Source organism: Narcine bancroftii, chromosome 8, assembly GCF_036971445.1.
Source record: "Narcine bancroftii isolate sNarBan1 chromosome 8, sNarBan1.hap1, whole genome shotgun sequence".
NCBI lineage: Eukaryota > Metazoa > Chordata > Chondrichthyes > Torpediniformes > Narcinidae > Narcine > Narcine bancroftii.
The window spans coordinates 29,421,669-29,447,394 of record NC_091476.1 but is presented as its reverse complement, the minus strand read 5'-3'; the positions used below and the strand labels follow the sequence as shown (position 1 = coordinate 29,447,394).

The 25,726-nt window shown below is 41.9% G+C and overlaps 1 long non-coding RNA gene across 2 annotated transcripts in view; it reads right to left on the bottom strand.

The window, feature by feature from the left end:
• Nucleotides 1–492: 492 nt before the first annotated feature.
• LOC138741694 (uncharacterized) overlaps nucleotides 493–25,726 on the bottom strand; it is an 89,461-nt gene continuing 64,227 nt past the window's right edge. The window contains exon 3 of one of the 2 annotated variants that reach the window (XR_011343667.1): nucleotides 493–641. This is a non-coding gene — a long non-coding RNA (uncharacterized lncRNA). Of the gene's footprint in view, nucleotides 642–22,553; nucleotides 22,644–25,726 lie in introns of those variants that run through there. The other variant, XR_011343666.1, reaches the window with a different exon arrangement.

The following is a 25,726-nucleotide window of genomic DNA, read 5'->3' as shown; positions in this document are numbered from 1 at the left end:
TTCATGGGGTGGGGGAGGAGGGAAAGAATTCACCAGGAAGATCCTGGAATTTCTGTAGACAGCAATGTAATGAGACTGGTAGAGCTATTGTCTCACAGCACAAGAGACCATTTCCTTCCTGTGCTCTCTGTGTGGAGTTTGTAGGTTCACTGTAAATGCATAGGTTTCCTCCTGATGTTGCAGTTTTCTCCCATGTCTTAAATATGTGTGGGATGTCATGTTAGCTATAGTAAACTGCCTCTTGCATAAATGAGTAGGATCTAGAAAGAGTAGATGAGAATGTGAGATTAATAAAGGATCCGTGACATGGGTGGCTGATGGTCAGCAGGATCTCAGCAGAGCAAAGACCTGTAGCATTGTTGTATCTCTCTACATAAGCATGGCTCTTTTGAAGAGGAAGACCCCGGGTGTAAAAAAGATCAAAAATACCAATGCAGATCTCAAAGTTTTTTAGGCCTCTTCCACAAACTTTAATGATTCTTATTTGCCTCCTTACATTTCAGAGCTAATTGTGAAATATATTTTCAGATAAATAATTCTCCATGTAATCTCAGATGATCCTTCAATCTTTGATGAATGAGACTGCAACTTAAATTCCATGGATCCCTCCAACTTTCAAGTATAGGCAACACTTGACCTGTCTTCAGATAGCAAAGAATCAGTAAATATATCAATAATATCAATAATCTATTTTCTGTATAATCATGGATTATACACCATAAGACACAAGAACAGAAATTAGCCATTCAGCCCATCAAATCTTCCCTGCCAATTAATCATGAGCTGATCCATTTTCCCACTCAGCCCCACTGCCCAGGCTTCTCCCTCTAACTTGTGATTTCCTGGCTAATCAAACACCTATCAATCTCTGTCTTAACTACACCCAATGACTTGGCCTTCTCAATTGCCTATGGCAACAAATTCCACAGACTTACCACCCTCTGGTTGAAGAAATTCCAACACATCTCTGTTGTCAGTGGATGCCTTTTAATCCTGAAGTGTGCCGCCTTGTCCTGGACTCTCCCACCATGAGAAACAACCTTCCTGCATCTACTCTGCTGTCCATACCTTTCCAAATTTGAAATATTTCAATGAGATCCCACCTCATTCTCCTAAATTCCAACGAATACAGCCCAAAAGCTGTCAAACTCCTCAATGACAACCCTATCATTCAAAGAATCATCCAAGTGAAGTTCCTTTGAACCCTCTCTAACTTCAGCACATCTCTTCTTAAACTAGGACTCCAAAATGCCTCACAATACTAGAAGGGAAGCTTTACCAGTGCCTTATAGAACTTCCATATCCCTGCACTTGTATCCTTTTCCTCTTCAAATGAATGCCAGCATTGCATTTGGTTTCTTCACCACTATCTCAACCTGCAAGTCTACCTTCAGGTTATCCTGCATGAGGACTCCCAGGTCTTTTTGCATCTGGGTATTTTCAATTTTCTCCCCATTTAAAAAAAAAATAGAGAGCCCTTTTTTTTCTCTACCTTAGACTTTCTGACATTGTATTTAATTTGTCTCTTCTCTGCCCATTCTCCTAATGTAAAGGTCTCCAAAATGGTCAATATCAACCCTAAGAAGTCAATGGGACCATCCAGGGGGTCGATAACACCGGTGGGGGGGAGGAGGTCGATATAAAATAGCAACTCCCCAACACCCCCACCTCACCCGCCTAGACTAGCATAGCCGTTATTGATGCCACCACTCCCCCCCACCCCACACCCGTGCTGGACCGGGGTGAGAGGAAGGAAATGCTTACCTGACGTGAACCTTATTGCGCCGCCGTCACTTTTCCCCCTCATTGCTCATGCACCAGCTGGCACTTCAAGCATCGCTGTCACATTTCCCCCTCATTGCGCATGCGCCAGCCAGCGACGCAGGGCCTGTGGACCTTGGGACTCTACACCTAACAAATAAGTGCACTTCTGCCCCTTAATTTTCCTCCATTTGGGAGTGTAGGGCCTACATCCCCAAATGGGGGACAAATTAATGTCTGGCTCAAGATGGTGCCGAATAGAGGACAGAGGGCTCAAAAGCTGGACTGTCTGGCCTAAAATCAGACATCTGTCACCCTATCCAGCACTCACCCTGTCCAGCCCCCATCACGTCCAGCTCCCCTGTTCACCCCTCCCCCATCCAGCCCCTACTAGCCCAGACCCCCCCCCGTCCAGCACCCCTTCCGTGTACAGGAGTCTCCCCCCCCCATCCAGCCCCCTGTCCAACTGCCCCTAGTCCAGACCCCCTCCCCGCATCCAGCACTCGCTTCTCCGTCCAGCCCCCTCCCCCCCTACCCCCCGACCAGCTCTGGAATTCTTGGGGATTGATGAGGGACCACAAAGTCACTGAAGGGGTCAACGGTCTAAAAAGTTGTGGACCCCTGTCTTAATCTGTCTATGCCCTTCTGCAGCCTCTGTGTTTCCTCTACACTACCTGCTCTCCACCTACCTTCATATCTTTTGCAAACCTGGCCACAAAGCCATTCATTCCACAATCCCAATCATTAATATACAACATAAAATAAAGCAGCTCTTGTGAGAAAATAGAGTGAGAGCATCACAGGAATTTGACCCAACAGCATATAACTTGTTCTGCTTCAATCACACTTGAATATGCTACATTCAGAAGGTAAGGCATGTATTTAACTGGCTTAAATGCCACTCGATGGAATCAAAGAGAAAATTGTGATCAATGCCATTCAACATACTTCCAATTTTTGTCTCCATTTGCCTTAGACTTCATGAACTTATGCTTTTAAATCATTCCTTGTCATTATTAAAGTGAGGCTACTTTAACTATTTTTAATGCAAGATTTAAAAAAAAATCTCTAATGCCATAAATTAAAATTTCAATTACAAAAAAACCATTTATTTAATTCCAGCAGGTCCTCGTAATATATGATGCATAATGCTTATTTAATATCATACACAATATTCTGCACTAGACAGAATATCATATGTGGCACTAAATCTGCCATAACCCTAGTTCTCACTCTCCTCAAGTGCTGGTCTATTATGCATTTTTCACATTCTCTGCTTTATTTCAGATATCTTGACATTCACAGTTTTTATCTCACACGTTATATTTTCCTCTAATCTCTAAGATTTATTTACATCTTCCCCAACCCAATCAACAACCTCGAATAAACTCCCTCACCCTTTCTCAACCTTCACCACCATCACTTGTGTCATCCAATCTCTCTTGGTCTCCACCCTCACATATACATTCTATTTCTTCTCTCCAACCCATTCTTTCATCCATAATTTAAATGTAATTTGATGAAAGGCTATTGTTCTGAAACGCCAGCTCTCTTCCTCTCTTCACAATACTCTCCAGCCCACCTTGTTTTTATTTCAGTTATTTTCAAGATTTTTCTTTCACTTTTCAATAGTAGACATTTTATTTACAACAATAAAGTGTTGGTTTGATGCAACTTCTGATCCGGGCATTGTGAGGGAGTGTAAATAAGGGCAATTACCTGATTCAGATCAGATCATGTTAAATTATTTTTAACATTGTTGCTTTCAATATTGAACATTGTGTGTCCATATATACCTATTAATATTTTTAAATTAGTTATTTTTTATCTGATGTCATGAGCCTGTATCCAATAATTAATCTGTTAAATATAATGGCTTTAACAGCATGATAGGGTTATTCACTGGCCATCAGCTATTACGTCTCTTTTGATCATCCTCTATAATTATTTAATCTTTCCTTCTTTCTACCCTGTTACAGATCTTCCCTCTTGTTCCTTCATCCTCTCTCCTCCCCAGTTTTTTTTAAACATCTCAAGTGTATTTTTCTCTTTGGTTTTCCAGTCCTGATGTTGAACCAGAATATTAACTGTTTCTTTCTGCACAGATGCTGCCTTTCTGGGCTTATTCCACCACTCGAAACACAAAGACAGAATGCTGGAGATACTCAGCAGGTCAGGCTGCACCTGTGGGAAGAGAAGCTGAGTTGATGCATCAGTTGAACACCCTTCATCAGAAGGCAAAGCTCTGGCAAAGAACTTTAGACCTGAAATGTTGACTCTGTTTCTCTTCCCACAGGTACAGATCAGTTCGAGCATTTTGTGTCTTTGTTAGATTTCCAGAATCTGCAGATTTTAAAAAAAATTCCTGTTCCATCTTTTTCCGTTTCTCTTTCTGATTTCCACAAGCCACAGTGTCTCGTTTCAATGTCATTAACCTGCTTATCAGATGGACTGGCTCTTGATTTCTGAAGCCATTTAGATAGTCAATGGCCACTGGTCATGCCCTGAGTTCTTTGACATGAGGCCAATGAGCCTGTACATTCTCCCAAAATAAAGACTGTTGTTTTGCTGCTGGCGTCGTTAAATCCTAGTCCTGCAGCTGAAATGCAGAGGCGCTTGGCAATAATATTGCCCTAATGTGAATACAGCATGGTGCCATGCATCAGTGTGAAATATTGGTGTAATAGCAACTAATTACTTCCATTGGTTGTTCAAATATCACACAGCCTGATGCTAGAGACATTAGCAATATCTCCCTGTCATGCCCCATGAAACCTGATGTGACAGCTTTGTCCATAGCTAATGTCATTATCTCCTCCCTAACTGCAGCAGATGAAAGAGTTGAGCAGCTGTGCTCTCTGGCGCTGTGACCAAGGGGAACAACGTTAATTATTGAGTTGAGCTGTGCTGTGCAATGGCTTGGAACGTTTTTTTTTCTCTCTGCTCCTTTTTAACCACAGGTTTCTAATTCATTAAGGAATAATACTCAGCCACAGTTGAAGATCTCTGCCCTAGAACAAAAAGAATTTCTGCTTGCTTTTTTTTTGTAATCTATGCAATAAACTATGATATGAACAGAAAAGAGTTAACTTGATACTCCTCTGCCCTAATAAATCTGCTGATTTATATTTACTGGTTCATACTGGTTCATAATATAACAAAAGAAATGAACAATGAAAACACACCAACTGCTCCAGCAATTTAATCATTAAAATGTTTCCATAATTTTGAGTTTTAACCACTTTCTTTTTCGTTCAAGTATTCAATAAATGCATGTCAGTTCCTTTTAAACTAAATGATCAAGGGGAGACAGGGTGCTGATGAGTACTTATTTCCTGGCCTTGGTACTCTGCTTGGGTTAGCGCAGGGGAAAGCCTTGTTACCTTTTGACAAAAAGTTTGAAGTTAGTCTTGGGCAAAATGGAAAAACTGATTGCTAGTCACTTATACTGAAATTTAGACAAAACACTCACCTGCCTCTGTCTTCCTCTTCCAACCCCCTTCTTTCCCCCTCTCCCATCTAGCTCCTTCTGTCTGTCATCCATCACCATCCATTAGCCATCTACTGGCCCCTGTCTCACTCCTCCTGTCAACTTTATACTGGCTGGCTTCCCTTTCTACAATCAGTCTTGATGAAAGGTCTTGCACAAATATCTACACTTCATTTCCCTTCAGAGATGCTGCCTGACCCATTGACTTTCTCCAGCATATCGCTGAAAAGCCACCAATGGGGTTGAACAGACTGTTGATTCTTTCAGTTTATGTTAAAAAACAAGTAAATTCCCTCAATCCTAAACTCAGAGATTTATTACTTTGATCACAAAGGAACCTGCTTTTGCTCAGACAATCTATCAAAACACAACTTTGAATAAAATGGATTCTGTGCCTCCAAATAATTACATTGAGGGTCCCCAAACATGCTTATTGTAGAATGCTTACTGTTGGAAAGGAGAACTGGGGCTTGAATTCAAGTTGCAGAGAGACTAGCCCATCAAATGTCATGCCTCAACCCTAAAAATAATTAAAAGCTAAACTTGTAATTAGAGACCAAGGATCAAGTCATTTTTATAATAAATATGCAAATATAATTCTGTTAGTCTGAGCAAATCCAAGGAGTTTGTATATGAATCCCTGCTGAGCATGCAAAATCTACACATCCATGTGATGGAGCAAGTCAAGGACAGGGTAATGACAACTAAAAGAGCAGAATATGTGCATGATAACACCACACTTATAGCAAACGCATTTGTGTCATGCAAGTTCCCTCTCATCTTGCAATCTCTCCAGGTTACAGATTACAATTTACAAGGACTTCAGAAGGAAATCAGGGGAACATGACCCAGTCCTCATCGAGGAGTCCGCTGTGGAGAGGGTCAAGAACTTCAAATTCCTGGGGGTCAACATTTCCAATGTCCTGGAGCCTCCATGTCGATTCAAAGAAGCCTCGCCAGTGGCTATATTTTGTGAGGTGTTTGAGGAGATTTGGGATGTCACCGAAGACTCAAAAACTTCTGCAGGTGTACCGTAGAAAGCATTCCAATTGGTTGCATCACTTTCTGGTATGGACGTGCCAATGCTCAGGACAAGAAAAAAACTCCAAAGGGTTGTTAACTTGGCCTGCAACATCATGGGCACCGTCTTCACTCCATTGAGGACATCTACAAGTGGCGGTGTCTTCAGAAAGCAGCCTCTGTCCTCAAGAACCCTCACCACCCAGGTCATGCCCTCTTCACTCTGTTACCATCAGGAAACAGGTACAGGAGCCTGGACGAGCATTCAGTGCCACAAGGACAGCATCTTCCCTGCTGCCACCAGATTCCTGAATAATCAATGAATCACAGACACTGCCTCACTTTGACCTTTTCTTTTTCTTGCACTATTTTTATTTATTTTGTAAGGTGACACTGTGATGGTGCCTCCAAACAACCAATTTTGTGACATGTTTATGACAATAAATTCTGATTCTGATTCATATAGTTTAAATGTGGACCTTTTTGAGTCTTTTCCCCTCCCCTAGACCATACCTATGTGCCTTTCACAACCCAGGTATTCAAGGATCACTTGAAATAGGAAGGAGGTTGATGTACATGAACATTTACATTCTTGGGGCATGATTGGATGTGAAATACTGAGAGAAAATCAGCTTCAGCTTTGTATGAATTCCATCATTTACAGCATCAAAGTGGGAATGAGATACCTGCAGATCTGATCATTGTGCAGCCTTTGCAAGCTTAGATCTCAGCTTCCATTTCATGCAGGCAACAAACTTACTGACTGGGTACTGTGCTATAACTTGGAACAGTACAGCATAGGAACAGATCTTTAGCCTCTGACGCCTAATCCGGTAATTAAAATTATACTCTGGGTTCGGCTCTTCAGTTTCAGGCAGATGACAGGCCTGATTTGCAGCATTAATTGGGGCATTTCTCAGACTGCTGATGCCCCAGGGCCATTGGAGTCCACTCTCATGATGAAAGGCTTACACTTCCCCTCCTCTTGTCCAAACAATGTTCTCACAGTTGCAAACAGCCAGCAAACCTAGTTCATTTCTTTTCATGGTGAAACAAGGTGTGAAATCAGGTCATCATGCTATCTGCAACTGCCTCCAGACAGGATCAACCATCCACCACATGGTTGCAGCTGCTGGAGTAACAAGCCAAAGATGTAGTATGGCAGGAAAGATACACAGAAAACCAGCAGTAAGGGAATACACTTGGACGTATAATATGTTACTGCTCTTGACTAGAAGTATAGTAAAATCCCCATTATCCAGAATTCAAGCAACTGGCAAAAGAAACACGGAAAATAAATAAGCGAAAAATACGGAAGTTTCCAATTGGCACCCCGAGCTGTTAATTCGTCAATCCCGCAACATCCAATCTCAAGCAACCGGCAAATACACATCCAGCATCTATCAATCCCCAGAGGTTTTACTGTATAAAGTTGTTTATCATTTTGATAACTGTACTTTTAGTTCTTGTGATTTACTGAGACAGGTCAGGTAATCAGAGTGCAGCAGTCAATGGAGCTGGTATCTCACAGCACCAGGGACCTGGTTCATTTGTGACCTTCATTGTGTGGAGTTTGCACATTCTGCCAGTGGCCACATTTATATTTATCGACTGCTTCAGTTTCTTCCCACATGGTGGGTGTAGCCATTAGCGCAACGTCTTTACGGTGCCAGCGATCAGAACCGAACCTGGGTTCGAATCCCATGCTGTTTGCAAGAAGTTTGTACATTCTCCCCATGTCTGTGTGACTTTTCTCCAAGGCCTCCAGATGATTCCCTCCATTCAAAACATACTGGAGGATGTAGATTAATAGGATGTAAATTGGGCAGCACGGACTCATGGGCCGAAATGGCCTGTTATCATGCTGAATGTCTAAATTAAAATTAAAATCTCAAAGGTGTGTGGGTTGGTATGTTAATTGCTTGCTATAAAAGTTTCCAAGTGTGAACATTGGAATAGAGGGAGGGAAATTGATGGGAATACAGGGAAAATAAAGGTGGGATTAGGGGAGATGCAAAGCTACTTGGGAGTCCTTGTGCAGGATACCCAAAAAGTTAACATCCAGGTTGAGTCAGTGTTGAAGGTGAATGCAATGCTAGCATTTATATCTAGAGGAGTAGGATATAAAAGCAGGGATGTGATTATGAGGTTTTGTAAGGCACTGCTGAGGCCTTACTTGGAGTAAGGGGTGCAGTTTTTGGTCTCCTTTAAAAAAAGATGGGCTGGCATTGGAGAGAATTCAGAAAATTCATGATTGATTCCTGAAATAAAGAAATTAGTATATGAGGAACATTTGATGGCTTTTCGACTGTACTTGGAAGTTCAGAAGAATGAGGGGGGATCTTATAAAAGCATTTTGAATGTTGAAATACTTGGAAAGAGTAGATGTGGATGTGATAGTACAGATTCTATCACCAATACGTATATGTACAGATTGTAGTGTAGGATGACTGTGATTGGCTGAGAGTGTAGCCACACCTACTGGCAGGTCTTAAAGGATTTCTCTTAGCCAGACCAGGTCATTCTGGACTGGTTGACATACTTGTGATATACTCCAATCTTTTAGTTAATAGAAGCCTTGGTTTGGATCAACAAGTCTTTGGTTCTTTCGACGCGCATTACAATTTTATTAACTAAAAGACTGGAGTATATCTCAAGTAGATCGACCAGTCCAGAATCGGGAACCTCCTGCCAGCGGCAGCCCGAGCCACCCACCCCCACGCCCCATGGCCTCACCTGTAGTCTCTCCACCCTCCGAGTTGCTCCGGTAGCACTTTTCGCAAATCTCACCCCTGGCTGGAAGCCTGTGGCCACCAAAAGCTGACAATATAGTTCTGAACACAGGAAATTTGTCACATCGAGGTGCGCAGACTGCTGGATGAGGGTATTATCGAACCTAGCTCGAATTGATGGAGGGCCCAGGTAGTGGTTGTTACAAACGGGGAGAAGCCACGGATGCTGGTTGACTACAGCCAGACAATCAACCGCTTCACGCTCCTGGATGCGTACCTCCTTCCACAGATCACGGATGTGGTGAATCAGATCGCCAAATACCATGTATTTTCCACTATTGACTTGCGTTTGGCCTATCATCAGCTGCTGATCCGCCGAGCAGTCCAACCTTTCACGGCCTTCAAAGCGAATGGGCGGCTGTATCAATTCCTCAGGGTACCCTTTGGGTTCACAAATGATGTCGCGGTCTTCCAGCGGGAAATGGACTGGATGGTGGACCAGAATGGGCTGACTGCTACTTTCCCATATCTGGAAAATGTCACCATCTGCAGCCATGACACGGAGGATCATGATGCCCACCTTGAGAAATTTTTTCAGACTGCAACTCGGCTGCACTTGACCTACAATTTTTAACAAATGTGTCTTCCGGACCACTCGGCTTGCAATTCTGGGTGATGTGGTGGAAAACAGGATGGTCATGCCGGACCCTGAGCACATGTGTCCCCTCGTGGACTTGCCCCCGCCCCCCCCCCCCCACCCCCCCCCCAGCCCCAACACCCAGAAGGCACTCAAATGCTGCCTGGGTTTTTTTCTCTTACTATGCCCAATGGGTTCCACACTATGCCGACAAGGCATGGCCACTCTTCAAGACCACCTCCTTCCCCCTGTCAACCGAAGCCAGAGCAGCCTTCGACCACATCAAATCGGACATCGCTGCTGCAACGCTGCATGCCATCAACAAGTCCATTTCGTTCCAAGTCGAAAGCGATGCATCTGACTTTGCACTGGCAGCCACTTTGAGCTAGGCCCCAGCCGGTAGCCTTCTTCTCCAGAATCCTCCAGGGTCCTGAGAGCCAACACTCCACTGTCGAGAAGGAGGCTCAGGCCATAGTCGAGGCAGTGCATCGTTGGAGACACACCTCACTGCCAGGTGCTTTACGCTGCTGACTGACCAACATGCAGTCTCCTTCATGTTTAGCAATACCCAGCGAGGTAAGATCAAGAATGACAAAATCGCCAGTTGGAGAATCGAGCTCTCCACCTTTAATTATGATATACTGTATCGGCCAGGTAAACTCAATGACCCACCAGATGCACTATCCAGGGGGACTTGCGCCCACATGCAACTGGACAGGCTGCAGAAACTCCACGAGGAGCTCTGTCATCCAGGGGTCACTAGGTTCGCGCACTTTGTCAAATCTCGCAATTTGCCCTACATGGTCGAGGAGATTCGCTCCATGACCCGAGCCTCCCCAGTGTGCGCTGAGTGCAAGCCCCACTTCTTCCGTCCGGAGAACACCCAAGTCATCAAAGCCACCCACCCCTTAGACTTCAAGGGGCCCCTACCATTGACCAACCTTTACACCTACATCCTTACAGCCATCGATGAGTACCTCTGCTTCCCATTTGCTGTGCCCTGCTCAGACATGACTGCCTCCTCAGTTATAGAGGCCCTGCACAGCATCTTCACCATCTTTGGGTACCCCAATTACATCCACAGTGACAGGGGGTCCTCGTTTATGAGTGCGGAACTGCAGCAGTACCTTCTGGAGCGTGGAATTGCTTCAGGCAGGACCACCAGCTATAATCCACACGGTAATGGGCAAGTCAAAAGAAAGAATGCTACCATCTCTCGCTGGCAGGATGTGCTCACTAGTGACCTACACTCCATCCGCTCCCTCCTATGCACCGCGACCAATGCCACCCCCCATGAAAGGATGTTCTTTTACCCGAGGAAATCCGAGTCGGGTACAACCATACCAGCATGGCTCACGGTTCCCGGTCCAGTCCTTTTACGACGCCACGTCCGGTACTCTAAGAAGACCCCTTGGTTGACCGAGTGACTCTGCTCCATGCAAACTTGCATTATGCCTACATTGAGTACCCAAACGGACGGGAGGACACAGTCACGGTAAGGGACCTAGCCCAAGCTGGATCAGGTGCAGCAGTGCCTTTAACCCAACCTCCCCCTATTCCTTTTCCCCCAGATCATGTGCTTGAACAGAGGGACCAGCACCACCCCACAAGCTCAGGCCAGTCTGTCGACAACACCGTTGGGGAATTGAGTGGAGCAGTGGCCGCACCCGGCAACATGACTCCGGTGACCCCGATCCCGGCGCCACGGCGGTCATGCCGGATGCTCAAGCCCCCTGACCGGTACAGCCCCTAATCTCCATCCACCCTGGGGTGGTTCTCAAAGAAGGGGTGATGTGATAGTACAGATTCTATCACCAATGTGTATATGTACATATGTACAGATAGTAGTGTAGGATGACTGTGATTGGCTGAGAGTGTACCCACACTGACTGGCAGGTCTTAAAAGATTGCTCCTAGCCAGACCAGGTCATTCTGGACTGGTCGACCTACTTTTAGTTAATAAAAGTCTTGGTTTGGATCAACAGGTCTTTGGTTCTTTCGACATGCATTATAGTGGAAAAGTTGCTTCCCATGGTAGGGGAGTCAAGAACAAAAGGGCATAACTTCAGGTTTAAAGGGTGCCCATTTCAAACAGAGATGAGGAGGATTTTCTTTAGTCAGAGAATGGTGAACCTTTGGAATTTTCAGCTGGGGGAGCTGTGGAAGCCAAGTTGTAGGTTGTGTTTTAGGCAGAGATTTAAATGTGCCTAAATGGATCGGGTATCAAAAGTTATGAGAAGAAGGCTGGGGAATGGAACTGAATGGAAGAATGGATCAGCTCGTGATAGAATGGTGGGGCAGCCTTGATGGGCTGAATGGTCGACTTCTGCTCCTATATCCTATGGAGTAAACTTGACTGTTACACAGGGAAGGAGACCATAAATTTTGAACAGACTTCTAAGGGGAGAATAGCAAATAAAGGTTGAGAATTGCTATGAAGCTGTAGGGAGAATTTTCCCTGGAGTGTAGGAGGCTGAGGGAAGACCTGAGAGAGGTTGATAAAATCAGGAAAAGCATTGATGGAGCAGACAGACAGAATCTTCCCCCATGGTAAAAGCATATTGTGCCATTTATGATAAGGATGAGGATGTTTGTAAATGATGTGTGTGGCACATATTGTACTCAGAGAGTGGTGGGTGCCTGAAATGTGCTGCAGGAGTAGTGGTGGAAGCAGATACAAGAGTACCATTTAAGATGCTTCTAGATAGACTTGTGAATATGAAGGCCATGGAAGGATAGCTATGAAGAGCAAACAGCACAATTTTAATTTGATTTGGACATTATGTTCAGCACAGACACATGGGCAGAAGGGCAGATTCCTGTGCTACCATGTTATGTACATTGTATTCTATTTCCATGAATGGATCTCTCAAGATCACAAGATATCACTGCAGAAGTAGGCTCATTAGCCCATCAAGTCTGCTCTGCCATTCTAATCATGAGTTGATCCATCCACCCACTCAGCCCCATCCCTGGCTTTCTCCTTGTAACACTTGATGCCCTGACTAATCAAATACCTGTCAATCTCTTCCTTAAATATACCAAATGGCTTCGTTTTCACAGCAATCTTGGGCAAAAAGTTCCACAGACGCATGACCTTCGGACTAAAGAAACTTTTCCACATCTCTGTTTTAATTGATGCTCTTTTACCCTTAAGTTATGCCCACTTTAACAAGAAAGCCCTTGCCACACCATACCTTTCAGCATTCAAATTGCCTCTACGAGGTCCCCTCTCATCCTTCTGTTCTCCAGCAAGTACTGTCCAGGAGCCAACAGTCATTCCTCATATGCTAACCCTTTCATTCTAATCTAATTCTCTGAACCCTTTCCAACATCAGCACATTCTTTCCCAAATAAAGTACTCCAAGTGAGGTCTTACTATAGAGTTTCAATATTACATCCCTGCTCTTATATGCTATTTCTCTAGAAATAAATGCCAACATTGCATTTACCTTCTTCACCACAGACTCAATTTGGAAGTCAACCTTTAGGATATTCTGCACGAGGACTCCCAAGTCCATTTGCACCTCTAAATGTTGAGTTTTATCTCCATGTAAATAATAGTCTGCCCATTTAATTCTTCTATTAAAGTGCATGACCATACACTTTCCAACATTGTATTTCATTTGCCCATTCTCCTAATCTATCCAAGTTTCTCTACAGCCTTTTGGTATCTTCAGCACCACCTCCACTACCACCTACGTTGGTATCACCTGCAAATTTAACCACAAAGTCATCTATTCCAGAATCTAAATCATTTATATAAAACGTAAAAAGAAGTGGCTTCAACACTGACCCCTGTGGAACACCTCTCTGGTGTTCGGACAAGGTGCTTCCGATTTCATTTTATAAGGAGCATGAGGTAATCAAGTTGTTAACAGTGGGAGCAGGGTCTTTTAAAGCCTGCTCTATAATAACTAAGAAATAGGAGCAGATTTAGGCTATGCAGCCTCTTGAACATGTGCTGCCATTCAAAAAGATGATCCTTGGATTCACTTCCTGTTTGATTTGATTTCCTGTTGTTCAAAAATCAACACAGATCAAGTTTTACCCCATTAGGTTTAGATCTGGAAAAATAATATAATTTGTGTTCATTTAACAAATATACTGTTCTTCATTTAAATGGAATGAATTCTCAGAATCCAAGATAACAAATTTTGGCACTGTCAGTGAAGGGAATTTTTTTTCATCAAAAACACATTGCTTCATTGAAAGCTTTGTGTGTGTGTGTGTGTGTGTGTGTGTGTGTGTGTGTGTATGTATGTGTATGTATGTGTGTGTGTGTGTGTGTGTGAAAGCGATTGGCTTAATGTCTAAATGAGTTAGAGAAAATTATTATTCTGCAGTGTGCCCAGTAATAATCTGGATAGACAGCTCGATGCAAGACTTCTCCACCTACCGCATAACATTTCCCTGAAGACTTACTGGTGAGAATTAAACCAAAGGAAAACAAAGAACAAATGCCAAGCAGATATGAAGTAAAATACCTCTTCCACAAGATGTAATTTAGCCAAGACAGCAATGTGGGTATTTTTTGGATCCAATGGTTGAATCAATTGATTAAAAATACATGGCGTTAATTCGTCAGTTTGGGGAGAATTTATATTCTCATCTTTTTTAAATTTGAAACAATATATATTCTTAAGTTGATAGTTTTAACCAAGTATGTAGTTTCCTTATACATTTTGTAGTTAATTTTTATAGCTCTGAAGTATCATACCTTAATGAAGGGATCAAGCCCGAAACATTACTTATGTATTTTTATCTTTGCTATAACATAAGCTATTTGACCTGATGAGTTTCTCCAGCATTGTATTTTTTTTACTAAAAACAGTTTTAGTGGCAAGTTAACAATCTTAATACCCCAATCAGTTCAACTCCAATTTAAAATTGTATTGGTCATGAATGCCAACCTGACAAGAAAACACCCTCTTTTAATAGGTGAATTCGATTCCAATACAGTGTCAGAGCTCGGATAAACAAAGAAACAAGATTTCCAACCATCAGGCCAAATCTGAGAAAATCTTATGTTTTATCATTTCTATAATATCCTTCAAATTAAGGAGGAATAAAGATGATCCTCAGTTCCCACAAACTCATTTTCATCAACTGTCTCATTTTTCCCCAAACTCTTGTCAATAGCGATCCCTCTCTTGCCAGCCAGGAGTCAAATCCTGCATTAATGAAGCAGTCCCAAGTGCTAAAATCTCTTCAGACCCTCCCAAGTAGCACTAACACCCAAATCTCTCTTCACCCATGCATCAAATCTGTTAAAATCAAGACTAATCTGAAAGAAAGATATATCTGTGCTTGAGTCAGGTCAGGAATTTTACATTTGAAACTGAGAAAGGGATGCTTGTATGTTCTGATTTTCTTGAATAAGTCGTCAATTTTATTATTATCTGATTGCACAAGCCGATGAAACAGCGTTCTCCGGTCCTCAGTGCAAAACGTGCAGATTTTCAGTCAGACATAACACACATACAGACAAGCAATACACATGCAGGACAAGTATTCATATATACAATAAACATTGTTTAATAAATAGTAATGTCTTGGAATGTAAGTGTGAGCAATTCATTATTCTTTCAGCAATCTCATTGTCCCTGGGAAGAAGTTATTTCCCAGCCTGGTAATGCTGGTTCTGATACTCCTGTATCTCTTTCCCAGTGGGAGCAGGTGAAAGATGCTGTGTGTGGGATGGTAGGGGTCCTCAATGATTGTGTGCCCTCTTCAGACAATGATCATGAAAGATTACATTTTGGAGAGGTATGGAGACTCAAGTGATCATCTCTGCCACTCTTATAGTCACTGGATTAACCACCAATCCATTTCTCTTCAGCAACTGTACCACACTGAGATGTAGCCGGCCAGGACACTCTCGATAGAGCTCCTGTAGAAGGTTGATATGATGGTGGCTGAAAGCCTTGCCTGCTTCTATCTTCTCAGGAAGTACAGTCGCTGTTGACAAATCAGAAGATGTTGTGTGTCCATGATAGGTCAATAGTTAAGCAAACTCCAAGGGACTTGGTGCTCTCCACTACAGAGTTATTGATATATTTCTGGTCCTCCTGAAGTCCATGATTATCTCCTTCATCTTGTCACGTTCAGACTCAGGTTGTTACTCTCACGCCGTATCACGAGATTTTCCACCACCTCTCTATAGTGCGACTCATCATTGTTGCTGATGAGACCAACTACTGTTGTGTCATCTGCCAATGTGATGACACTGTTGGAGCTGGATCTGGTGTTGCAGTCGTGGGTCAATAGCGTGAACAGGATCGGGCTGAGAACACAGCCAACATTTAACTAGAAACAAATAAATGATTTTTTTTCTTCCAAAGAATAATAGATAGCATTTGCAGAGAAGTTCACAGTACACCAATAGCAACAGAAGTTGGAGTCATTGTGCCCTCCACAGGCAACATCACTCTCAAGGTCCAGTCATGCTTATTTTTAAAATGGAATTTTCTTTCCCACATCTGGCACAGATGATTGCTTGATCTCCATTTGGGCTTCAGAGCTAGTTACTGGTTTCTCAAATTGTTCCAAAGACCATTCACAATGGTTTACGAAACATGAGCCATGTCTTGGAGATGACCTTGATTCTTGGGCAGCCAACCCTCCTTATTCGAAAGAAGTGTGAAACAGCACAGCTTAAACATCCTCAGTAATCATTTTATTTTCATTTGGAGTGGTCAGAGGACATTGATAGAATGTACTATCATATTTACCAATTGGTCATGTGGGTGTAATTGGACTCATGGGGTGGAAGAGCCTGTCACTGTGCTCAATGTCTTATGTTAGGAAAATTTATCTACTCAAATATGTCCTCAAAACTTTAAGATTTATTCACTTTTATCCCCAAATTCCAGTTCTATAGTTTGCAGAAGAAAGATTTATTGATTATTCAATATCCAACAGAAAAGGCTGCTGATGTTCTTTCAGCCCAGAGACACAAATAAATGGCACATTTCAAATGCAAGCTTTACTTTAATATATTTTTAGATCAGGAGCACCACTGAAAAGACCAAGAGGTCTTGTCCATCTCTAGCTCAATTACAAGTCACAATATTTCCTTATCATTATTTGCACAAATCATGAAATTCTGTGTCCCAGAAATACACTAATGCTCATGAATAATATTCACATGAACACCTATGAACACACATTGGGCATTTTTGTATTGTACTCAGCCTTCCTTTAATTGCTGTTGTGTGCCCTGATCATCATGGAGCTGGACCACTGCCTGGAGTCTCTACCCACACATCTGTTTTTTTTTCACACGGAGAGGTCTCGACGACACCCTGCAAGCATTTAACAATCTACAGAGCTGTCCAAGAAGCCTCAGGGACTGAATCCCAAGATCCCACCTCTTGACTAAACTAGCTCACCAACTATAAAGCTTTTTTAATTTTCTGCAATTGAACAGCATTTAAAATCCAAACAAATATAAATAATTTTATAAACTATTTATATTTGTTAATATACAATAACTTTAACTGATAGCATTAAACTATTAACTAAAAGCAACAATATAAAGTTAAACACTCGGCATTTCTCTTTCTATGGAAAGAGACAATTCAGCCAATCAAGTCTCTGCCAGTTCTCATCAATTGCAATATTCCTATTATTTACTAGTAACCTATTCTTTCTCACTTCACATATACAGTTACTAGAAATGTGTTTAGAGATAGTCGACTCTCCAGTTCAGAGAAGGATGATGTGCAGCAAATGAGTGAAAATATTCTCCTGCTCAACTATAAGCAACTGTATTTTAACACGCTGCTCCAGTCATTCCACCCTCTACTTGAACAATGGATTTTGAGAAAAGGAAGTGGATAACTTATTTTTCTTGCTTCAGAAAGACAATGATTTTCAAAGAATCATACTCAGAACATTTGATCAGTTTGTCTCTGCTAAACCTCTTACTCCTTATTGAATGCAGAGAAAGTGATCGATTTGCCACTGTAAAGTGTTCCTGCCTTTGTCCACTGGCTTCCCAACTTACGGCAGGAATATCCCTCTAATTTAGTCCTAGATATTACTACATCCCTATCTGTTATGCTATTATGATTCTTCCCCTGCCATTCCTATGGCAGAAACTGGGCCAGTGTGACACTTACACAATTTATCTTTGAATATATTTGTCCCTTTGCTGGAAGTTTTTTGTAAATCACACATCCTTGGTGCAGAGGAGTCAAAATCCTTGGTTACGTTAACTTGCGTTCATCATGATTGAATACATTTGTCTCAAACTAATAAATAGGGTCATACTGTAAATTGTGATCAGTTATTTTCAATGCAAGGAAGTCTGATAAACAGACATCTACAGCTTTGGGTTACTAACATTTCAAAGAATTTCTTTGGCATCTATTTGAAGGTCAAGACCTCAAACCCAGCACTAATCTCAATCATTTATTGGGCAGCAATAATTTCTGTTCTTCTACATACTTATGAGTCTACCTACAACCATCACCCCAAAGCAGAGAGGTGTACTACTCACTCTGTATCTGTAAAATCCTCCAAATCCACTGGTAGGATAACAAATCAATCTTATTCTCCTTTCTCAGGCCAAAGTCCTCAATATGGATGCTCTGAATACATCTCATCAATTTTAATGGAGAGACCAGCTCAACCACATAATATGAAATTCCATCAACATGTTATTCCAGGATAACCAAGTGGACAGATCCAGGCATGTTCTCAATCCCTCCTTGTAAAAGCGTAAAATCTATTGGAGAAGTTCCTTCACCAGAAACCCTTGGAAGCCTTGAGTAAACAGTAGAAAGATTATACCATCTCTCGCACTACACACCTATCCACCCTTCCCTATAAGCATCTCCTGTTCTCCTGAATTAACTCTGTCATGTCACATTAAGCTCATCTGTCACCTCAGAATCCATAAAATTGGAGGGAAAGCAAGACATCCTTAATCCCAAAGAAAGAAAGAGATGTGATTGGCGACCATTCAATGAGAAAGGTCACACTGCCCCCGATTCAATGGAGAAACAACTGCCATTTTCCTCCTGGGGAAATTCCACAAACAGCACAACCTTGGGGATCTAGCTTCAGTCAGACTTCTTCTGGTCTCTCTCATTTTGCTGAGTCCAAGTTTTGATGCTAAAAGTCATATCGCATTGTCTATCCAAGCTTGAGGTCACATTGATGTGACAAAAGTGAGTTCTTCAAATGTTAAATAAGAGATGCTATTGCAAAATGTCACCTGGTTTGTCAAATGATGAACAACAGTAAAGGAAAAGACAATTACCACATGAAGAAAGCAAATAATCCTAACTGTAGATGTAAATTCCTTCAACTTTCCCACGGATAACATGAGTTATTAGTCCTCCATAGACAAACTGTCAACCTAAATACTGTGTCTCTTCATTTCAAAGACTTAAAATCCCTTTAACTTGTGTTATTAATGAAACAATCAAGTTAGACAGAGGTTTGTGTCAGTCACTTTGTAATTTAAAGTGGTGTCTAACTCTCCTGGGGCATCTTAACCATTTCACATTGTGCTGCTTTTTAAGTGGCTCTGTCATGCCTGAGACCTATCATCATTAAAAGTTCACTATGCAATACCACATACTAGTTACTTTGCATGTAATCAATCATATTTTGCACCTCAATGTTTCATTAGAAGGCTACAATTCACCTTTAGTTTCAACTTAATCTTCCCAAAAGAACAAAGTAACTGACTGGCAATTTTTGCTTTTGTCTTGTTGATCCTATTGTGAGAGATTTTGGACAGATATCCATTGTAATCTCTTTTCCTTTTAAGAAAAATATCGGCAGATAAGGATTTAGCATTTCCAAAAGAAATGTTTTCTTGAATTTTTTTAATTGCATCATCCTTAAGATGCATCTCTGTTTGAATATTTACACATTTTATTTAGCTAGATAATCCCAGTGTGAGATTCTCATGGCTTCAGTTTAAAATATTCACTACATGCTGTATATATTTTTTTGCAAGAGCCATGGAAGAACTTTACTAACCAGATCTGTATGTCAATAAATTATGTACCAAGGAAAAAAAAAGATCTTCTTAATTGGTTCTGCAGCTAATTGAATTTAACTTCTACAAATTTCTCATTTTCAGAATTTTGTATTTTCAAAGCCTTGTGATACATCTTGTTCAAGATCAGACATGCACCTCCTTGGTGAATCACTTTTCATTTTACTGTCTATACATCAGAGACTGGAGCCCTCTGCACTATCTCAAAGAAAGCCCAGTCAATGGATGCAAAAGATTCCTTCAGTGCACTTTCTAAATTGAATGAAACATGGTGTTTTAATTAGTAATTTAATTAAGACAGGGAATGAAGACGGTAAGCTATATTCATCCTTCATCAACAAAATAATGAAAACCTTTCCTAATTTCAGTTTAACATAAGAGGGCAAAGCTCAAAAATTCTCAGCAATAAATCGCAAGAATCTAATTCTCTGTTGAACCTACACAATAATACATTTCTTCTGATGGAAGATCACCACTCTGACATGTAAGTGGTGCTTCTCCCTCTGGACACATTGCCAGGTCTGCTGAACATTTCCAATGTATTCTAGCTCCTGGAATCATTTTGTTTTGTGAACTAGTGAGCAACAGATTATAAGAAAAATAACGTGTGGCATTGTTAGTGTAGTGGTTAAGCACCAGCGATTGAGACTGGGGTTCGAATCCCACGCTGCCTGTAAGGAGTTTGTACATTCTCCCCATGTTTTCCCCAGGGGCTCCCACCATTCAAAATATACCAAGGATTGTAGTTTAATTGGGTGTAATTGGGTGGTACAGCATGTGGGCCAAAATAGCCTGTTGCCAATTAATGTGTATGGCCATCTGCAGTCCAATGCTTTATTATTCATGGTAAGATGCACTATAGATGCACCACTTCTCACTTGTTAGGAAGGCACAACAGCAACTTCACCCCAAGAAGACTGAAGAGAGTGAGGTTATCAGCCACCATCATGTCATCCTTCTACAGGAGCACTCTCAAGAGCGTCCTGGCTGGCTGTATCACGGTGTGGTATGGTCGTTGCAGAGAAATGGAATGGAAGTCAATCTACAGGAACCTAAGAGTGGGAGAGAGGATAACTGGAGTCTCCTACCCCACCTTCCCTCCCCCTCCATTGACGTGACTACCAGAATCTTTGTCTGAAGTGGGTGCACAAAATCATGGAGGACCCCTTCCAGCCCGTACACACAGCACCTTGCAGTTGCTCCTGTCAGAAAAGAGATACAGGAGTATCAGTGCCAGAACTACCAATGGAGAAACAGCTTCTTCCCACGAGCAGTGGGAATGCTGAATGACCAAAGGAACTGCTCACATTAATCATCGAAGACCCTCATATTTGCCAAACAATTTTTAAATTTGCATCTATTAATTATTTGTCCTGTTTATGTATTTTTTATGTGTATTATGCCTGGTTTTGCACTGAAGACAGGAGAACTCTGATTTGTCGAGTTGTACTTGTACAATCAGATGACAACAAACTTGATTTGACTTGACTTGAGTGTATTTTCTAACATGTACATGTACTGTTTACTGATCACCCCAGGCTTGCTGGCCTAGGCTGACACCTATTTAAGCAAAGCCTTGATCTTAAATTTTCTCATTCTTGTTTTCAAATCTCATAAATCTATTCACTCTTTGTAAACTTACAATGTTCCGAGGTCATTCAGGACAGAAGCAGGCTATTCAACCCACCACATCTATGTCAACCATCAGATAACTGCCTATATTCATCACATTTTCCAGCAAAAGATCTGCTCTTGACATCTGCACATTCAAGTTAATCATTCCACCATTTTGGGCTTGCCTCCAGTTGCCAAGAACCAAACTTCCCCCTAGCACTCTCAACCTCCTCTTCCTCTACCAATGAACTCCGATCCCTTTCCCCGAACCTTTGGGCATCAAATATAATTTCTTCTGATATGGCTCTGCAATGTTTATTTTGTTTACTATGTTCCTATGAAGTACCCTAAGAGTGTTTTTTTAAATTAGATTAAAGGTGTTAAAAATTAATAGAAGTTATCATTTTTGTCATGGAGTTGATCACAATATTTAGTCTGAAGGTGCAAATACTTAAAAAGAACTGCAATGTCTTATACTTTGAATAAAGTATTAAAACAAGACCCAGTTGGTGTACTTAGATTGAATGGAGTATCTGAGACTCTCCTTGCTTGTCTGCAGCCTTTTTTCTCTACATCACTTTTCAGGCTCTGTCTCTACCTGTTTCCAGATCAAAGGAAGATTTTCAGGCACCCATCAGCCTCAATCTCACTCCTCCTCTCTCTTCTATACACAGCCTACCTTCCCTCTGCTATCTCAGTCCTGACTCTGGGCATCAACAACAATCCTTTTGCTTCCACAGATGTTGCTTGACTGATCGAGTTATTCCAGCTATTTATTTTTGCTTTCCATAAACATGTGTGGCAAGGAGAAAAAAAAAATGTTGAACTAATGAAGACTAATAAAAGGTCATTGGTATATTGGCCTTTATTGCTATGTCTTCTTTTCTTTGGCTTGGCTTCGCGGACGAAGATTTAAGAGGGGGTAAAAAGTCCACGTCAGCTGCAGGCTCGTTTGTGGCTGACCAGTCCGATGCGGGACAGGCAGACACGATTGCAACGGTTGCAAGGGAAAATTGGTTGGTTGGGGTTGGGTGTTGGGTTTTTCCTCCTTTGCCTTTTGTCAGTGAGGTGGGCTCTGCGGTCTTCTTCAAAGGAGGCTGCTGCCCGCCAAACTGTGAGGCGCCAAGATGCACGGTTTGAGGCGTTATCAGCCCACTGGCGGTGGTCAATGTGGCAGGCACCAAGAGATTTCTTTAGGCAGTCCTTGTACCTTTTCTTTGGTGCACCTCTGTCACGGTGGCCAGTGGAGAGCTCGCCATATAATACGATCTTGGGAAGGCGATGGTCCTCCATTCTGGAGACGTGACCCATCCAGCGCAGCTGGATCTTCAGCAGCGTGGACTCGATGCTGTCGACCTCTATGTATTGCTGTTTAAAATGAAGTCGTGTTAGAATTGTACAGCATCCTGATGAGCCCGCACCTGAACTGTTGTGTGGTTTCCTTATTTAGGAAAGGCTACTTTAGCATTGTAGACAGTCCAGATGAGATACCTGGAATGACAGGATTCTCCTACCACTAAGGGATTAAAATGTTAGAACAATACTCTTTGGAGTTGAAAAGAATGAGCAGTCATCTTACTGAAACACATGAGATCATAAAGATTCATGACAAGAAGAAAGTTTATTTTTTATCACTTTTGAGTAAATCTTCAACTGGTGGATTGTAGCCACAAAGTAAAGGGATAGCCAATTAAAGACAGGGTGCATTGGAATTTCTTCTCACACGTGGTAGTGAATATCCCAAATTCTCTATTCCATAGAGTTTTGGAGGTAGTTCAAGTGTAGGTAATTGAGGACAATTATGGAAGTGGCAACATAGTTGAATCGAGGCCTGGGGCTGACCAGCCTTGAACATATTGACTGGACAGGCTTGAAGGGTCAGGTAGTCTACCGTTGCTCTTGGCTTCTCAGTTGATTGCCATGAGCGCAGAGGAAAATTATATTCTGGTTAAGTATTCAAGAAGTACATGAACATAATGACCAAAGAAAATTAAATGCGTTATCTTTTCAGCAAAAAAATCAAATATCTTGGTTTGAATGTTGATGGCAGGGGGCCACAGCCAGTTAAAGAAAACTCAGAATCCTGGACAATGCACCCAAGCACAAAAATGTAACAGAACAAATGTCATTGCAAGGGAAGTAGAATATTCTATGTAATTCCTTCCAGCTCTTGTAACAGTGCCCATGGCATATAGGATGTGAAACAAAGCGCATATCATAAATACAAGGAATGATTGGAAAATATGTTTCTTATTATACATCACAATACTTTATGAAAGTTGAAGTTGGCATGTGATGCATCATGTGTGCTCTGAATGTGGGGAAAAACCACGTGGTGGGTTTTACGAAAGTGCAACCCAAATTTTCCCTCTCACATGCTCGTAACCAACAAACACAATTGTAGAAAACTTGAGGAAGAATCAGGAAATTTCATCCATATTTTCCTACAAGTCAGAGTGTTCCCATAATAACAGATACCTGTTGGTGATATTAATCACAAATGGCTATTCAGGGAGCATCAAGTTTGCAATCTTTTTGACTGCTACAATTAGTCTTGTGGTCCTGTGAATTGACCCCTGATCTGATGCTATATGACTGTATTTAAGCACAGGAATTCTCACTAGAAATACATTATTTATGCCATGGCAATTGTATAAATATATCAGAGTGAAAATATGACCCTTATTTTAAGAGTGCTTTCCAATAATTCCCAGAAATCATGACAAGACTTGATTGTAAAAGGATTCAAAAGACAGTCAAACTTGATCAGGTTAAACACAAGGTACTGAAATTGTCTACTCAGAGCCATTCTTTTGAGAGAAAGGATTTTCACATTAAATATAACTGAAAATAGTCAACATGAAAACACTAGCAGGAAGATTTGTTTGCTGGTCTTGGATAGTGACTGCAAATCATGGATAAGCAAATGTAGTATTTCCAAAGTTCAAGTTTAAGTTTATTTATCATCCGATTGTATAAGTACAATCCGATGAAATAGCATTCTCCAGTCCTTGGTGCAACAAACTGCAAGCACTCATGATGACATAACACATATACCGACAAACAATACATCTGCACAGTAGATAGAGACAAATATTAAAATAAATAAATATTATTGTTAAATAAATAGCTGAAGAGGGTTTGTATAAGCAGTTCATCAGGCATTCAGCAATCTCACTGCCCATGGGAAGAAGCTGTTTCTCAGCCAGGAGGTTCTGGCTCTGATACTCCTCTCTTTCTTTCCCGATGGGAGTTGCTAAAAGATGCTGTGTGCGGAGTGTAAGGGTCTTCCTTGATTTTGTGAGCTCTCTTAGACAATGATCTTGGTACATTGCACCAAATGGGGACAAGGGAGACCCCAGTGATTCTCTCTGTCATTCTCATGGTCCTGTGAATTGACCTCTGATCTGATGCCCTATAGCAACCATACCATAATGTAATGCAGCCAGCCCTTGAAAGAGCTCTTGCAGAAAGTTGACAGGATGGTGGCCAGTAGCCTTGCCAGCGACAGCCTTCCAAGGAAGTGCGGTCGCTGTTTTGCCTTCCTGACAAATGAGGAGATGTTTAGCGTCCAGGATAGGTCACTTGTTAGGTGGACTACTCTGCTGAATTATTAATGTTTTGTGGAGTTTGATCATCCTGGTCCTCCTGAAGTCCATGATCATCTCCTTCATCTTATCTATGTTGAGATTCATTATTCTAGCATCATATCACGAGATTTTCCACCTCATTGTTACTGATGAGGTCAATTACCATCATGTCATCTGCAAATGTGATGACTCAGTTGGAGCTGGCAGTGCAGTCGTGGGTCAGTTCCACCTCATTGTTACTGATGAGGTCAATTACCATCATGTCATCTGCAAATGTGATGACTCAGTTGGAGCTGGCAGTGCAGTCGTGGGTCAGTAATGTGAACAGGAGTGGGTTGAGCACACAGACCTGAGGTGTGCTGGGTGCAGCATGACGGCGATTGATGTTCTGCTACCAACCTGGACAGACTATGGTTTTTCCATTAGGAAATCCAGTTACAGGGAGGGAAGCTGAGTCTCAGCGAGGACCATTTCTCCACCAGCCTCTGGGAAATGACCGAGCTGAAGTCAATGAACAGCAGCGCAGTGTATGATGCATCATTCTCCGGGTGGGACAGAACGGAGCTGAGGGACAAGGCTATAGCATCATCAGTGGAACAGTTCTGTCTGTAGGTGAATTGAAATGGATCCAGTGTCTCTGGGAGGTGCACTTTGTTCCATCACCAGATGCTCAAAGCATTTCATTATGGTGGAGGTCAGTGTCAATGAAGCAACAAAACCACCACATTTGCACCTTTGTGAGAAATAAAAGGCAATTTCTTGGACCTTAAAGGAAGATGAAATCAAACACACAGAGTTCTGCTCTACTAATAAACCTAATATCAGTGGGTTTAAAGGCCACAGTCTGTCCGGGTTGGCAGC